This window comes from Bos mutus, chromosome 16 (genome assembly GCF_027580195.1).
Source record: "Bos mutus isolate GX-2022 chromosome 16, NWIPB_WYAK_1.1, whole genome shotgun sequence".
NCBI classification, from domain to species: domain Eukaryota; kingdom Metazoa; phylum Chordata; class Mammalia; order Artiodactyla; family Bovidae; genus Bos; species Bos mutus.
The window spans coordinates 2,865,106-2,878,367 of NC_091632.1; positions in this window are offsets into that span (position 1 = coordinate 2,865,106).

The window sequence follows — 13,262 nt, forward strand, 5'->3', positions numbered from 1 at the left end:
ACCAGGTAAGGGTGAGCCTGGATGAACACCATAGTCTTTTCCAGCTCTGAGAGCTAGTGAAACCCATCCGACATTGCTCTCAAAGGCCAGAACTGAGTCCTGTAACTTCTTAGATTTTCAGGGCATCAGCAGAATTCTCCCAGTCAAGGAGCCTAGAATTGGAGCCGTGATGGCTTAGTTGTAGAAACCTAAGTAACGGGAAGGGTTGGAGCTGGGGGTGGAATGCTTGATGGGACTCATTCAGGGCAGCGAAGCAGAGGCAGAAAAGGTGATGCTGTCTCCTTCCCCCTAAGGGTTCCAGGAGTGAACCCAACCACTTCCCTAGAAGTCCTTAGTGGGGAAGACACTTAGTTAACTGGGCTGGGTTCTAAAATGCCTGGAGCAAGGAGGTGATTCTGTCACAGTGAAAACCTCTCAGGATTTCAGACCGCCTAAGGGGCTAACTGCAGGGAAGCGGGCTGAGAATGGGGAGTGCCAGCCAGAGGCTACAGATCTCTGCCTGCTCCACGCCCCCTGGAGACCTTTTACCAGCATCAGTGAGAAGCTGCTCTGGTGGAAAATGTGTGGGCCCTGGAATCAGGCAGACCCAGCACCGTCTACTGTGCATCCAGGCATTCACTTCTTCAGCAAACATTTATTAAATAACAATTACCAATCAGGCTCAGTGCTAGGACATAGTCACTTTGTGCCTGCAAGCAAGTCATTTAATCCCAGAGTCTTTATTTTTATGCAGAAAGCTTATTGGGAAGAATGCAAGGCTACAGCATAAATAATGCATTTAGAGGAGAATCTCAATGCATGTTTGTTCACTCTGCCTTATGTACCGGTTTCTCAATGTGATTTAGGAGATGAGGAAGGACATACGAGGTGTGTGTCTGCCCTCGTGGAGGTTACAGTCTTCTCTGGGAACTAGAAAGTGGTGAGAAAACATGATTCAGCAACACATCAGCAAGTGCAAAAGTGTCGAGGCTAGAACTGCATTCCAGAGGTCAAACATGATCCAAGTTCAGTGGTATAACCCCAGGGAAGCGGAGAAGTTCTGAGCGGGGTTTTGAGGCCAGCGTGCTGGTGATGGTGAGAGATAATTACTTGTTTCTGTGCTATACTTAAAGACTTACAAACATTTTCACCAAGATCAGCAGGTTTGATTCTCACAAATACCTTTAAGGTAGGCAGGTTCCACCTCCTTTTACGGATGGGAAAACTGAGGTCAAGCACCTGCCCGGGGAGGTGGAGCTGAAGTCAGGGGGCCCGAGGCCCCTCATCTGGGTCACTCAGGCCCTGGTTGCCCTGGTCCCCTGCCTTGCAGCAGAAGGCAGCGCTCAGAGCTCGCTCACTCATCTTGTTCCTGGAGCAGCAGCAGCAGCAGGTGGACGGAGCCCGGATCAGGAAGCCGAGACGCTCAGAGGGGTTTAGTTGCCAGCTGTGCCTCTACACTCTCCAGAGATGGAGGAAGAGGGGTCAAGCGAGGGCCAGGAGGGCATGAGGGAAGAGACCTAGGGAAGAGGCCTCGGGGTCTCATTCCCATTATCCCCGTGGGCTGACTTTTCCACTGCAAGCTGGGATAAAAGAGGAGGCCGCTATCCCCACCAGGAGATTCTCTCACACTCTTTACTCAACCAGAGACGAGGAGGGCCAAACAAGAGAAAGAACACTAGAAGTGCAGCAAGAAGGACGGGAGTCTGATTGGAGGAGGGACTTCCCTCGGCACGTGAGGTAAGATGTGGAATCTCGAAACTGCTTTCTCTAAGCATTCCGGAGGTCAGGGCAGTGCAGCAGCCCAAGGATTGAGGGGAGCTTCCCTGCAACAGGCCCCACCTGAGTGAGCAGCTTTGGCCATTCTGGAAGGGCTGACCTGAATGTGCCAGGAGTGGTGAGAGACAGGATGGAGTTGGACTGACTTTTGGCAGGACTTACTGCTGTACCCAGACCTGTGTGTGTGTCTGCAGGGAAGAGGAAACTGATACTAATGTAAATGCCTATAAAGCCATTCTCACGGTCCTGCTCCTGATGCAATGCTCAAGGTAATAAGCAAGAGAGTAATGAATAACTAGATTGTGAACGAGCCTCTTGCCTCAGGTTGTGGTACTGCTTTTGCACAATCCGTCCCCAGGCCTGCAGGGAAGAGAGGCACAGATACACCTGGTTCAGGGGTGTGGGCGGGGTCGCCAGCCCCCAGACTCTGCAGCTCCTGGGGGCCAGGAGGAAGTCATGGGAGGGGCCCCTTGGTTGGGCTCCCAGGCCAGGAAATGGAGCAGGGAACAAGCCACAAAATCTCTATCCTGGAATTTGTTTTTTCTTCTCTTTAATTGATTGCAGAGTGCCTCCCAGGGCTGCCATGTGCAGTTGAAGCTGTTATTCACTTCACAAGCGCAACTAGGCAAGGCTGGTGGTCACACCTACCTTTGCCGAATTTGCACGAAGGCCCCTCGTGGGCTGGCTGCAGCCCCTGCACCCACGGCAGGCCAGGCACTTGCAGTGCTGGGACGCCTTCGGGCCTCTCCCCGCCCCTCTCCAGTGCCCTCTTCTCCTCCTAACCCATTTTATCTAATCTTACGCCCACATCCAGAATAGACTGTCTAGAGCCTTGGAGGGGTCCACAGATCACAGACGCTGGAGTTAGACTAACATGGGCTTGCTGGCCTCCCTAGAGGTGAACTTGGGGCAAATGACTTAACTCTGCTGAGGCTAGGTGGTCCCCTGCAAACGCGGAGGATCGTACCAATCCCCAGGGTTGTGTGAGAGCCAGAGAGGGCTTCGTTCTGTGCTTGACACAGAGCCGTGCATAGTCCCTGCCCTGTTCCCGTCTTCCCTGCCTCCTGCCCAGACTCAGGGCTGCGGCAGTCCTCCTCAGTCTATGACAGTCGGGGTCCTTGCAGGTAAATGGCACAGTTTTCAAAGCACTCACACTGACATCTCCCCTGTGCTTCTCACTCTCGGAGCAGTGGACAGGAAGGTGTCTGCGATTTACGGGGGACCGGGACCCAGCCCTGAGAGGTGGTTCACTGGGGGTGATGTGCCCGCAGAGGGGTAGAACTGGCCTTGAACCCAAGGCTCACAGCCTTGGTGCTGAGCTCCCAGCGATCACATGGGGCGGGGGGGGGGGCAGTGAAGGTTCTAGAATTTTACCAACACCTTTTCAGAATAAAGGGGGAGAGAGGCGGGCGTCTCCTGCAATCCACACATTTTCAACCTGTCCTCCTCCACCCTGCCAGCCCTGAGCGGGTGAGCAGCCCAAGAGAGCAGAGGACCAGGAGAAGCTGTTGCACCAGCCCTGGCGGGAAGCAGACCACAATCTCCATCTAACTGCCGGGCACCACCAGAAGGCCGGGCCAACGGGGCGATGCCCAGATCAGACCACAGGCGGAGGCCCGATATGATGTGGGCCTGTGATAGCGCCTCCGGAGCCTGCCAGCCGGGGAGCAAACCCTCCTCTCAAGGCCTCCAGCCCCCTCCAACTGCTCAGGGTGGGTGATGGTTAGGCTTTCAGAGGCGGTCAGCCACGCGGGGCCCGTCTCGCCACTGCTGTAACGGCAGCCTCCCGCCGTCTGGTAGACGGTGTGGGCGCCAAGACCACAGCTCGCTCCTGAGAACGCTCCTCCTGGGCTCCACAGTTTCCTAAGCCAGTTCACACGCGCCGTGTTGCTCAGTTCTCATGAAGACCTTGGCAGGCAAGCGCAGAACAGAAATGCCAACTTGGAGGAGTAGAAAGGGACCTGCCAGGGCCGCACAGCCGTGAGTGCTAGGGCCCGGCCTGAGCCCTGGTCCCCTGTCTCCTTCTGAGGGGGTGACCACAGGGGGACAGGCTGTGGATGCTGAGACTGGAGCCCAGAGATAGGTCCATGCCCTGCTCTCTGCTCCCTGGGGACGGCTTTAGTTTCCAGGAAAAGCCTCTTCTTTCTCGGGGTGAGCAGGGCGATACTGGGGTCTCCGCCTGGCCCTACTGATCCCCAGAGACTAGAAGAAGGGATGAGAAGAGGGAAGGGGTCTTCGGGGTGGTGCCTTCTACATGCCCCCCCAACCCTGCCCCTAGGAGGCAGCCCGACCCCCCACGCCCTCTACATGGCACCCCCCCCCCGCCCTTGCCCCTAGGAGGCAGCCTGACCCCCCACGCCCTATACATGGGCAACCCCCTCCCCCCGCCCTGCCCCTAGGAGGCGTCCCCGCCTTGGTTTCCTGTTCACCCCCGCGCCTCGCTCTGGGTTTGCTCTGTGCTCCCTCCACCACCCGCCGCCCCCGAGGCCACACAGCAGCCTCTGGCATCTCCTGGCTCCGTCAGCCCTGAGTCCCTGCCACGAAGGGGGAGCCTCCCGAGGTGATTATAAGTTCCCCAGAGAGACAGGCCTGTCATTAAGAGCAGACTTCCCACATCCTCCAAGCAGCTAGCGCTCCTGTGTTTTCCTAAGACTCTATTGGAGCTCTCCCAGGCTGCTCTTTGGGGACCCCGGTCCGGACCTGGAAGAGCTTCTGGGAGGAGAGAAGGTGACTAGGGAAGACTGCCTTTGTCTTTGAAAGCTGACACCCCAGAAGTTAAGCCCCTTAACATCCCCACCACCACCTTCTAGAAAGAAAGCAAAGGGAGGTCGGAGGAGCCGCAGCAGGACGAGGGACTCTGCGGGGCTTCGTTCTGGGGACGGTTCCCCCAAGGCTCACAGGTGTGCAGCCCCCTTGGTATCCCTCTGGACTTGGGGGCTGGCGCTGCCTCCGTGACCGGGCTGAGCTGGTGTCGGCAGAGTGCCGCAGGGCGCCCCAAGCGAAGAGCAGTCCCCGGGCCTCGCTGACCTCCTTGTGGCCAGGCGGCCTCTCACACCAGCCTTTCACTTTTGAAAATCAGCTCGGGGTCTGCATGCATTTTCTGTAAAGGGTCAAATAGAGAATATTTTAGGGTGGCCTCTGTCACAAGTCAACTTTGCCCTCATGGCATGAAAAGCAGTCACAGGCAGTGCATAAACGAGGGGATGAGGCTGGGTTCTGATAAGCTTTATTAATGGACCCTGAAATTTGAGTTTTTCATACAGTATTTTTATGTCAGAAAATAGTCTTCTTCTTCTTCTTTTTTTTTTTCCAACCATGTAAAAATGCAAAAACCCTTCATCATTCATGGTCCAGACAGAAACTGGCAGTGCCTAGATCCGGCCTGCAGGCACAAGCTTTCTGCTTAGCTCTCCATTAGAGCTACCTCTCCATTAGAGGCTGTGTGTCAGCCTCCTTAAATAAAAACGACCAAGTCAGTAAAAGAAGTGAAGAAGTTAGCAGGTAACAGCACCTAAGCTCTATTTTACTGTCTTTGGATAACCATGCGGATTTATTTTTAAACCAGTGCTTAGTCCATATCTTATTTTGTGCTTTCATATAATTCTCTCATCCTCCCCGCAATCTTATGAAGCCACGTGGTAGCACTTCTATGTTACAGATGAGGAAAATTAAATGCTAAGAGGTAAAGCAACTTGTCTGGAGCGACGCAGGTAATACACGGCCAAGTGCAGTTGCACACTTACACTTGGTTTTCTAGTCTCAGCAGCCAGCACTGTGGGCCTCTCTCTGCCCGAATGCAACCTCAGGGGATGCATCTGTCCATCCAAGAAAACATTGGTTAATCCCCTTCTCGGTGCTGGGGACACACTCTAGGTCTCTACATTGGAGCTGTACATTCCGGAGGAACCTGCACATGGCTATGAAGAAGGTAAAAGAAGATGATGTGTTAGGGCGCCTTTAGGGAGGAGATGGTGCGGAGGTCAAGGAAGAGAGCACCCTCTGAGGAGGAGACACCGAGCTGGATCTGGAAAATTAAAGAGGAGCCCATCCCAGGAAGATCTGGGAGGAAAGGACGAGGAAAGAGGAAGAGCAAAGGCAAAGACCCTGAGGCAGGGCCAGCCTCTGAGGCAGGTGAGTGCCAGGAATGGGAAGAGAGCCAGAGCAAGAGAGGACGGCGAAGATGGGGTTGGACCAGTGAGTGTGAGTGTGGACTTCACTCTTGTGCAGCAGGAGGACACCAGAAGGAAGCAAGCAGAGGAGTGACATGATCTACTTGATATTTTTCAAGCTCACTTTGGGCGGTCTGAGCTTGGCAGGGAGACATAACAATAATTTCAGTGAAAAAAGTGATGATGGGTGCAAAGACAAATGGACCAGAACTGGACAGTTGCTCTGACCGCTGGAGTGGCTGCGGGGGGCGGGGGGTCCCTGAATGGGTGGGAAGGGCTCCTCATGACTGGGCACACCCGAGGCGGATTCCGCCTCCGTCTCCCCTCTCCCGCCACAGAGCGCTGGCTTTGGGTTCCCTGTGTCATACAGCAAACTCCCACCAGCTATTTTACATACGGTAAAGTATGTTTCAATGCTGTTCTCTCAAATCAAACCACCCCCTCCTTCCCCCACTGTATCCCCAAGTCTGTCCTACGTCTCTGTTGAAGAAAGAAAGTGTTAGTCAGTCGTGCCTAACTCTTCGACCTCAGGGACTGAAGCCATCAGGCTCCTCTCTGTCTCCACTGCTTCCCTGTAAGTGGGTTTGTCAGCATCGTCTTTGTAGATTTCATATCTATGTGATTTATGTGTTAATATATGATATTTGTCTTTCTCTGTCTGACTTACTTCACTCTGTATAATATGCTGTAGGTTCATCCACCTCATTAGAACTGACTCAAAGAATGAAACTAGAACACTTTCTAACACCATACACAAAAATAAACTCAAAATGGATTAAAGATCTCAACGTAAGACCAGAAACTATAAAACTCCTAGAGGAGAACATAGGCAAAACACTCTCCGACATACATCACAGCAGGATCCTCTATGACCCACCTCCCAGAATATTGGAAATAAAAGCAAAAATAAACAAATGGGACCTAATTAAACTTAAAAGCTTCTGCACAACAAAGGAAACTATTAGCAAGGTGAAAAGACAGCCTTCAGAATGGGAGAAAATAATAGCAAATGAAGCAACGGACAAACAACTAATCTCAAAAATATACAAGCAACTCCTACAGCTCAACTCCAGAAAAATAAATGACCCAATCAAAAAATGGGCCAAAGAACTAAATAGACATTTCTCCAAAGAAGACATACAGATGGCTAACAAACACATGAAAAGATGCTCAACATCACTCATGATCAGAGAAATGCAAATCAAAACCACTATGAGGTACCATTTCACGCCAGTCAGAATGGCTGCGATCCAAAAGTTTACAAGCAATAAATGCTGGAGAGGGTGTGGAGAAAAGGGAACTCTCTTACACTGTTGGTGGGAATGCAAACTAGTACAGCTACTATGGAGAACAGTATGGAGATTCCTTAAAAAACTGGAAATAGAACTGCCTTATGATCCAGCAATCCCACTGCTGGGCATACACACTGAGGAAACCAGAAGGGAAAGAGACACGTGTACCCCAGTGTTCATCGCAGCACTGTTTATAATAGCCAGGACATGGAAGCAACCTAGATGCCCATCAGCAGATGAATGGATAAGAAAGCTGTGGTACATATACACAATGGAGTATTACTCAGCCATTAAAAAGAATACATTTGAATCAGTTCTAATGAGATGGATGAAACTGGAACCTATTATACAGAGTGAAGTAAGCCAGAAAGAAAAATACCAATACAGTATACTAACACATATATATGGAATTTAGAAAGATGGTAACAATAACCCTGTGTACGAGACAGCAAAAGAGACACCGATGTATAGATCAGTCTTATGGTCTCTGTGGGAGAGGGAGAGGGTGGGGAGATTTGGGAGAATATCATTGAAACATGTATAATATCATGTATGAAATGAGTCGCCAGTCCAGGTTCGATGCACAATACTGGATGCTTGGGGCTGGTGCACTGGGACGACCCAGAGGGAGGGTAGGGGAGGGAGGAGGGAGGTGGGTTCAGGATGGGGAACGCGGGTATACCTGTGGCAGATTCATTTCGATATTTGGCAAAACTAATACAATATTGTAAAGTTTAAAAATAAAATAAAAAAGAAAGAAAGAAAGAAAGAACTGACTCATATGCGTTCCTTTTTATGGCTGAGTAATATTGACTATGCCAAAGCCTTTGGCTGTGTGGATCACAATAAACTGTGGAAAATTCTGAAAGAGATGGAAATACCAGGCCACCTGACCTGCCTCTTGAGAAACCTATATGCAGGTCAGGAAGCAACAGTTAGAACCGGGCATGGTACAACAGACTGGTTCCAAATAGGAAAAGGAGTACGTCAAGGCTGTATATTGTCACCGTGCTTATTTAACTTATATGCAGGGTACATCATGAGATGCTGGGCTGGAAGAAGCACAAGCTGGAATCAAGATTGCCGGGAGAAATATCAATAACCTCACATATAAGGATGACACCACCCTTATGGCAGAAAGTGAAGAGGAACTACAAAGCCTCCTGAGGAAAATGAAAGAGGAGAGTGAAAAAGTTGGCTTAAAGTTCAACATTCAGAAAACAAAGATCATGGCATCTGGTCCCATCACTTCATGGGAAATAGATGGGGAAACAGTGGAAACAGTGTCAGACTTTATTTTTGGGGGTTCCAAAATCACTGCGGATGGTGATTGCAGCCATGAAATTAAAAGAAGCTTGCTCCTTGGAAGGAAAGTTATGACCAACCTAGATAGCATATTCAAAAGCAGAGACATTACTTTGCCAACAAAGGTCCGTCTAGTCAAGGCTATGGTTTTTCCAGTGGTCATGTATGGATGTGAGAGTTGGACTGTGAAGAAAGCTGAGCGCTGAAGAATTGATGTTTTTGAATTGTGGTGTTGGAGAAGACTCTTGAGAGTCCCTTGGACTGCAAGAAGATCCAACCAGTCCATTCTGAAGGAGATCAGCCCTGGGTGTTCTTTGGAAGGAATGATGTTAAAGCTGAAACTCCAGTACTTTGGCCACCTCATGCGAAGAGTTGACTCATTGGAAAAGACTCTGATGCTGGGAGGGATTGGGGGCAGGAGGAGAAGGGGACAACAGAGGGTGAAATGGCAGGATGGCATCACCGACTCGATGGACATGAGTTTGAGTGAACTCCGGGAGTTGGTGATAGACAGGGAGGCCTGGCGTGCTGCGATTCATGGGGTTGCAAGGAGTCAGGCACGACTGAGTGACTGAACTGAACTGAACTGAACTGAATAGTCCATTGCATACGTGTACCATAGCTTCTTTATCCATTCATCTGTTGATGGACATCTAGGTTGATTCCATGTCCTAGCTGTTGTAAATAGCGCTGCAATGAACACTGGGGTATGCGTGTCTTTTTCAATTATGATTTCCTCAGAGTGGATGCCCAGTAGTGGGATTGCTGGGTCATATGGTGGTTTTATTCCTAGTTTTTAAGGGAATCTCCATACCATCTTCCATAGTGGCTGTATCAATTTATATTCCCACCAACAGTGCAAGAGGGTTCCCTTTTCTCCATACCCTCTGCAGCATTTATTGTTTGTAGATTTTTTGGTGATGGCCATCCTGACCAGTGTGAAGTGATACCTTATTGTAGTTTTGATTTGCCTTTCTCTAATAGTGAGCAATGTTGAGCATCTTTTCATGTGCTTATTAGCCATCTGTATGTTTTCTGTGGAGAAGTGTCTGTTTAGGTTGTCTGCCCACTTTTTGATTGCGTTGTTTGCTTTTCTGGTCCTGAGCTGCACGAGCTGCTCGTATATTTTGGAGATTAATCCTTTGTCAGTTGTTTTATTTCCTATTATTTTCTTCTATCCTGAGGGTTGTCTTTTCACTTTGTTTATAGTTTTCTTTGCTCTGCAAAAGCTTTTAAGTTTGACTAAGTCCCACTTGTTTAATTTTGCTTTTATTTCCATTACTCTAGGTGGTGTGTTGAACCTTACCTTTTGTCTCTATATAGCATCTTGCCCTCATTGTCCCCACTGCTTAATGCTGATGACTCTGTGTCTTTTGATCAGTTCTTTCTTCAGATGGAGCCTTGATTTTTGGTTCCTTGTTGAGGGTAACTCCTGTCATTACTGTGATCCTCCCATCCTCCCTCTTGGATGGAAGTGCCAAAGTCAGTTGTCTTCAGTCTCCAAGGAGTATTGACTGAGGACCCACTGTGTGCCCATGCAATGTGGTCATTGGATAGAAAATCACTTGATATTCACATAAACTGAACATCCATAGCAGCCTTATTTGTAATAGCCCCAAACTGGAAACAACCCATATGTCCTTCAAAAGGTGAATGGTTAAATAAACTCTGGTACCAACATACCACAAATTACTACTCATAAATAAAAACAAAAAAAAGGGATGAATTATTGATGCACACAACAACTTGGATGGATCTTCAGGGAATTATGCAGAGAGAAAAGCCAATTCCCAAAAGACACATGTGATGTGATTTCTTTCATATAGTATTTTTGAAATAAAACCTTAGAAATGACTCACAGAATAGTGCCTGCCAGGAACAGCGGGCAGGGATGGTTATAAAAGGGCAACACAGGGATCCTTGTTCCCTGTCGTAACTTAAGAATCTGGATTGTGACGGCTCAAACATACACAGGTGATAAAACTGTATAAGACTAAACACTCACACAGGCACACGTAAAATGGAAAAGCTGAATAAGATCTGTGGATTGTATCAGAGTCAATATCCTGGTTGTGATACTGTACTATAGCTTTGCAAATGTTACCTTTGGGAAAAAATGGGAAAAGTGTACAAGGAATGTCTTTGTATTATTGTTAGTAGCTTTTTGTGTGTGAATTTGCAATTATCTCAATAAAGATTTCAAATAGGAGAGAGAGAGATCTGCCTTCAAGGGGTTCACAGTCTCCAGTCCTCTGCTTCTTTATCCAGCTCTGCGTTGACTGCAGTTGAAGTATAATAATTGAGGGACTTCCTTGGAGGAGAAGGGGACGACAGAGGATGAGATGGTTGGATGGCATCACTGACTTGATGGACATGAGTCTGAGTAAAACTTTGGGAGTTGGTGATGGACAGGGAGGCCTGGTGTGCTGCAGTCCATGGGATCACAAAGCATCGTACACCACTGAGCTTCTGGACTGACTGAGGGATAATAAACAAGTGGGCAGATTTTCCTCAGGAAAGAGGTTGCTGAATCGTCATCAAAAGACCACAAATGCAGCTTACCCCTCACTCCTCTGCATGGTTTCCCCAGTCCCAGCCTCCCCAGTTGTGGCAATTTTTTTAAAACGAAGAATTGGAAGACAGGCGTTGAAGTTCGGGTAGGCAGCCCCGAGCTCAGGGTCAGGGTCAGCCTCCCCTGGGCTCCACGGCCGGCTCCCTCCCCGCTCAGCGGCTTCCTCCCTCTCGCTGTGGGTCTCGCAGCGACTGTGGATCGTGGGATCTCTTCTCTCTGCGTCTCTTTGGGTCCATCTGTCTGTCTCACCGACAGAGGAAAGAGGAGAGGTGCCCGTAACCCTCACATCCTGGCCTCTGCCGCACTAGCGACCTTTCCCGGGAAGCGGCAGCCCAGCTGCTTCCTGCTCCCATACCCGCCTCTCCACGTCCTCACCTAGGATCCCACGAGGGGCGCTTTTCTGAACCCAGCCCCCGGGGACTGGGCGGGCGGAGGAGGCAGGCCCTAGGAGAGAGGAGGATCTTGCAGCCCCGTCCCGGGCCTTCGCCAACACCCCCTCCGACCCCGGGCCGTTCCTCCCTTCCCTCTCCCAGCCCTCCCGCGGCCAAGCTTGAGCCGCGGCTCCATCCCCGGCGGCGGCTCCATCCCCGGCAGCTGCGCGCAGCAGGGGTGGGGCAGCCACATCGCCCTCCCACCCGGGCAGCAGCTGAGGGGCTGTGAGGAAACAACTCCGCTTCCTCAGGGTCTCTTCGGACGCCCAGCCCGTGTCCCCCACCTCCTCGCATCCTTCGCCAGGGTTTCCTCCCAGCACCCGCGTGTCTCAGCGCGGCCCAGAGGTGGATTCCGAGGCGTCTGCGTGGAGGAGGAGGCGCTCCGCGTCTCCAGGCCGGGTTGGGCGCCCCGGGCGAGGCCGGGGAAGGCAGGGGAAAGTGTGAGCAGCTGCCTCCTTTCTTGTCCTTCCCATGATACCCGCGACGAGGGGGCACCGGGGACTTGGGTTTCCCAGCTCGGCCGGGAAACTATTTCCTTTCATAAAGAGGCATGTAATTAGCCTGGGGAAACGGGAGGACCCCACAGTCAATGTGTCCTTTGGCTACACTGACGAGAGAGGAGGGGCCCCAGGGGGATGGGAAGCCCCCCTCCCAGCCTCCCGGCCTCTGCAACACACGAACCCTTGATGTTCTGCCTGTTTCTCTCGTATACACACACACAGGCCGCACTCAAAAAAGAAATCCTAGGTGTGCTGGAATAAATGGAAGACCTTTGGGATCTTGTTGGGTTGGGAGCACGCTGTGGTGGATTCAGGAGGCAGGCAGACGCAGGGCGACCGCGGCTACAAACGACTTGCTAGAGGAAGGTGGTCCCCTGGGATCCTTCCCTCCCAGCTTCCTGTTTCTTGTCACTTTCCACTCACCGCCAGCTATTCCCCCAGGACTCAGACCTCACAGGCCTGCACTGGCGGGCAGTTGCAGCCTGTTCACGGAGGTGCGGCTGAAACTCCGGGGCCGCCCCACCCCCGCCTCTCTGCTCTATAGGAGCTGCAGCATTGACTCTGAGGGGGGTTGGGGGGCTGAGTGGGCGTCCACACCACTCCCAACCCTCCCCTGCCCCAGCCCACATCGCTACAGTCCTATTTCCCAGTCAGAGCCTCTCTGTTAGATGTTTCTCTGTGTTTCCGCCATGCACCACTCCCACCCCTAACCAGAGAGGTCTGAGCAGTCAAGAGAATGTTGTTTCCAGGCAGGCCTAGCCTGTGCCCTTCGGGGCGCTGCGACATTCCTATCAGAGACCCCCATCTGGTTCTAGCCCCCAGTACCAAAATGTACATAAGAAGCCTGTTGTTTGCCCGCTATTTCATAGGACAAGTATAAATAAAGCGCTCGGGAGGCACAGAGGGTGGGCAGCCAGGAGCCTTGAGACAAATTGGCTGGGTGGTTCCCATCCCCTCACTTACCTGGATTGCCCCCTCATACCACCCCCCACAGAAGGCACAGCCAGAGAAACCGCTGCATGCCTCTGCAGCACGAATGAAGGGCACTCTGGTTAGAGAGCGGAGGCTGCTCCTTTCATATTAATGATGCATGATTAGCTTCGAGTCCCCTGGAAATAGCACCACGAGGCCTCTAGCTGGGCGGGCTCACTTAGGACGCTCATAACAACCCTGAGAAGTGGATGTCACCAACACAGTTAACAGTCTGAGAAAACGGACACTTTGGGAAAGTCAGCATC